Below are 5,086 nucleotides of genomic sequence, written 5' to 3'. Positions count from 1 at the left end.
GGACTTACATGTGCTTATACATGGTTCTTGGATTTTGAGTTTCTTAATGGTTGACAATTCGTTTGATTTTAATGCTGAGCGGTCATTCCATGCAGAAGAGGGTATCCAAATGCGTATAATGATTCCAACCAAACAGACCATGAACGTAATTATTGCTCAACCATTAGCCATAATTTTTTTATTAAACTATTTTAACCATTTGATAAATAAACCTTTTCTCACTTGAGCATTTACTTGTTTTGTCGAGGGTGTTTGGATCTTAAGTTACTTAAGATAAGTTATATGCCTCAAGTAGCTTATCTGACTTCTATCCATTAATACGAAGTAATTAAATACTTCTAAGTAAAAAAGTGGCTTATAATTGATCTTAAACCAAACTTACTTATCTTAAATAAGTTATCTTAAATAAGTTACGCAGAATTGCATAAGTGCAAGATTTGTTTCCTATTTTGATTGTGATTCACATAAATGCTATATATATATATGGGTGTAATCAGGAATATGGGATATCAAAGAGCTTTTTTATTCGTTCAAGGTTTACCAGGAGTGAATATGATCATCGTATTTATTACAAGACACTAAGTGATGAGAAATTTATCATCCTATTATTGTATGTTGATGACATGTTGATCGCTAGTCATAACATGTCTGAGATCGATTTATTGAAGACTCATTTATGAAGGACATTCGAGATGAAAGATTTAAGGGCCGCAAAGAGGGTTCTCAGCATTAATATACACCGAGATAGAAAGATGAGCAGACTTTGGTTATTTTAGGCACAATATATTGAGAATGTATTGATAAAGTATGTGATGGATAAGGCAAAGTCGTTCAATATTCCCTATGTGACTCTTTTTAAGCTTTCATCAGAACAATGTTCTAAAATAGATAGGAAAAAGCATATTATGTCTCGTGTGCTTTATTTGAATGTGGTTGACAGTTTGATATATGTCATAGTCTATAAAAAACTGAATATTTCACATACGGTTGGTATTGTTAGCAGATATATGAAGGTCGACTTCTGGTTACTTATTTGTGCTAGCGAGTGAAGCGATCAGTTAGATGTCGAAGCTTTAGTCTGTGACGGCTCTTTCCACAACCGAAGATGAGTATATGGTAGTAACGGAGGCATTCAACGAAGGTGTTTGATTGAGGGGGATGATAAATCAGTTGAGGCTTCAGCAGGAGGCTGTGTTGATTAATTATGATAGCGAAAGCACGAATTATTTAGATAAAAATTCTATTTATTACTCACATAGTAAAAACATTGATGTTCATCATCGTTTTATCTGCCATGTGCTTGAGGAATGAGGCGTGACTCTGGAAAAGATTCACACGAGCGTGAACCTGACGGATATGCTCACTAAGGTGGTTCCCATGGAGAAGTTCAAGTTCTGTGCAACTTCTTTGGGCTTGACGAATACATAAAAGGAAGATGGATGATGCACGAGAAGCAATGTGGAGCTGTGATGCAAGGAGAAATTAGATAAGAGGATAAGAAGCTATAAAAAATGAAGATTGAAGATATGGGGGAGATTGTTATTAATGTCTCAAATCTTTCAGTAACAGAGTCTGTCGATGCCATCTAAAAAATTCAAAAATTACACGATTGGTTACTGGACACTTTAAGTGTCTTGCTCGATGACATCGAAAGGGTTTCGATGCCATCGACGAGCCGTCGATTGCATCGAAGTCCCATCGAGAAAATCTGAAAAATACATGTTTAGTCGCTAGAATATTTTGGTGTTTAGTTCGATGACATCGAAGAAGTTCGATTCCATTTAAGTGTCATCAAAGGTCTCATCGAACGATCGTGCAGAGTTACACAAATTTGCATAAGTGCGGGATTTGTTTCCTATTTCGATTATGATTCACCTAGAGGCTATATATATGGGTGTAATTGGGAACATGCGGTATTAAAGAGATTTTTAATTCGTTATTAGGGTTTTAAGGGTGTAGCTTGGGGTGATTTGATGCTTGTTCGAATCGGGTAATTTCTATCTCTTGTAATTTTCTGCTTTTATAGTGCATATCTGTCGCTTTGTACCGTGGTTTTTTCTCGAAGCAGTTTTTCCATGTTAAATTTGAAGCCTTTGTGAATGGGCTTGATTGTGCTATTGGAATACTTTGCTTGATTTATCTCTGTGTGCTTCTGCGGTCCCCCCAATAAGCTAATGACTAGAGTATTAAGGCTAAGATGGATGGGAGCTGGCTAAGATGGCTAATAGCTAATGTTGGTTAACAGTCTAAGGCTTCTGTCCATCTCTTGGTTGTGTAGAGCTATTTTATGTTCAAACATGATGACATTTTGGTAATAACAATTAGATTATATTATGAGTATTTTAATGAAATTAAACGAAGTTTGAAGGAGTAAAAGTGTCTTTGCTTGGTTTTATTTTTTAGTATATTTTTAATCCCATATTGAATAAAATAGGAAATGTTAAAAGGTTCATAAACCTTTGTCTAACATAAATTCTTGTGAAGTATGTTGAACTATGTCAAAACCTGTATGCGCGCACAAAGGTACAATTGGTGAAAAACCTGTATTGGAAACCTTTAACCAGGCGTGTGCCCTCTCTCGCGAGCTCCTTGAGTAGAGTCTTTATGGTCTAGGTTTTGCTCAAATTTATAAAACATTTTTTATCCATTGTTTTTATTGTGATTATGGGATGTGACCCACTTGATAAGGCCATTTTCAGGTCTTTTATAAGGGGATTGGGGTTAGGGTATGGAACATTCTGAAAGAAAAAATAAAAATAAAAAATAAAAAAATCATTCTCTTTCTTGCAATTTTTCCCTTTTATTCTTCTTGTGATTTAATTTTTTAATTTTTCTTGGGCAAAATAAGAGGTGGTGTGTGGTTTGGTGTTGGTATTGATGTTAGATTTTCTAACAGCCAATGCACACTACGGGAAAATCATTTGCTGGGGAGTTGTATCTTGGGAGATAATCGCATTGGCCAATTTTTGCATTGGTTTAATATATTGAGGACTACAAACTATCTCAAAATAAGTACCTCGTACACACCTCATCCCACCGACTGTTTCAAATCATCGACAATCGATTGCTGCAAGCATCTCAGATCTATTTTCAGGTGTAGAATTCCTTTATTCTACATTATTACAGTTAAATATTCTTCGTATCCATCACGTAGAATCAACATAATAGTGCGAAATACCATATGACTTTTTGTGCTTAGCTCTTTAGAGCTCTTGGAACACGTGACATTCTCCCATTGATTCGTAGGGATATTATGTTTGGGAATATAGGTCAGGAATAAAAAGGTAAAGAATTTTTCCGAGATAATGTTATAAATGGGTGACATTTGACTAATCAATCGTTAATTAAGGAATTGTTGGAAACTACAAAGTAAATCAAGGGTAACATAAATTGAATTTTTGCTACTTAGCCTTGACCCAAATTCCGAGGTAATGTTGACTTCCAACTCTCGAAATGAATTCCCAGAGAAAAAATGGGTAGCTACTTATTTTTGACATAATTTTTGACACATAATTGATCAGTGATTCCTTGTAGATGTAAGCTCCGAGATGTAAAGGGAAAGGTAGTGGAATTGTAGAGAGAAATTAGATTTCGTTACTAAACGTAGTGAGAATTAAAATTTTGTTCCCACCATTTAAAATAAATTAATTTTTATTTATATATAAAAAAAACTATTATTTTTGGTAGGAGCAAGATTTGGATTTCCACCATCATTAGAAAGTCAATTTGATCTTATTTTGGGATTTGAATGGTGTGGACGAGGCTTTGGGTAAGTTTGGATTAAGCCGACGGATTTTTGGGTGGGCCTATAAGGACTTACATGTGCTTATACATGGTTCTTGGATTTTGAGTTTCTTAATGGTTGACAATTCGTTTGATTTTAATGCTGAGTGGTCATTCCATTTAGAAGAGAGTATCCAAATGCGTATAATGATTCCAACCAAATAGATCATGAACGTAGTTATTGCTCAACCATTAGCCATAATTTTTTTATTAAACTGTTTTAACCATTCGATAAATAAACCTTTTCTCACTTGAGCATTTACTTGTTTTGTCGAGGGTGTTTGGATCTTAAGTTACTTAAGGTAAGTTATATGCCTCGAGTAGCTTATCTTGGCTTCTATCCATTAATACGAAGTAATTAAATACTTCTAAGTAAAAAAGTTGCTTATAATTGATCTTAAACCAAACTTACTTATCTTAAATAAGTTATTTATTTGAGGGTGTAAATAAAAAATAACTTATTTGATGGTATTCAAAACATGCCATAAGTAGTGTAATGGAAAGTGTCACTACCACATGGAAAATCACCACACTTTCCAATTGTATTATAGTAAAAACATTAAATTTAAATAAGTAAATTAATATGTAAATATAATGATTTGATATTAATATAATATAAAAAACTTCTCTCACTATAATTTTCCGACCTTGCAAATCATATGTAACAATCCAATGTAAAATGCAGATGTTTAAAAAAATAAATAGAAAAAGGAATTTATAATATATATTTTTTATCACATTATTATGACAATGCTCAATCTAAACGGATGCGGATTGCGTCCTACCTTCGCCCGGACGGTAATCCATCCCGGCAGGGCTCCGTGGGCCCACCATGATGTAAGTGTTTTATCCACACCATTAAATGCTTTTATCATATAATCATAATATATGAACAAAAAACGAGGCACATCTAAGGGTTAAGCGGACCACAAAGTGGGTATTGAACGTCCACCGTTCAAATCAAGTTGATATTTGTGTTTTCATTTCATCCACGTAGACATGATATTATTAATAGGTTGGGTGGTAAAAAAGATCATGTCGGCCCTTTGAAAGGTTTTAATGGTGGGTGTCATTATCAATGCAATAAAATACTTACATCCCGGTGGGCACCACAGAGCCCAGCCGAGACGGATCACCGTCCGGGTGGGGGTAGGACGCAATCCGCGTCCAATAATCTAGACATGCCTTTAATGCAATCGGCACACAACCGAGAAGTTTGATTTTTGGAATGAGGATTGAGCACAGTAAGGGCATGACATGGCAAGACATGATTAGTCCATTACTTTTTCTGCGCGTGGTCCAA

The sequence above is a fragment of the Magnolia sinica genome, chromosome 14, assembly GCF_029962835.1.
Source record: "Magnolia sinica isolate HGM2019 chromosome 14, MsV1, whole genome shotgun sequence".
NCBI lineage: Eukaryota > Viridiplantae > Streptophyta > Magnoliopsida > Magnoliales > Magnoliaceae > Magnolia > Magnolia sinica.
This window is presented reverse-complemented; position numbering follows the sequence as displayed.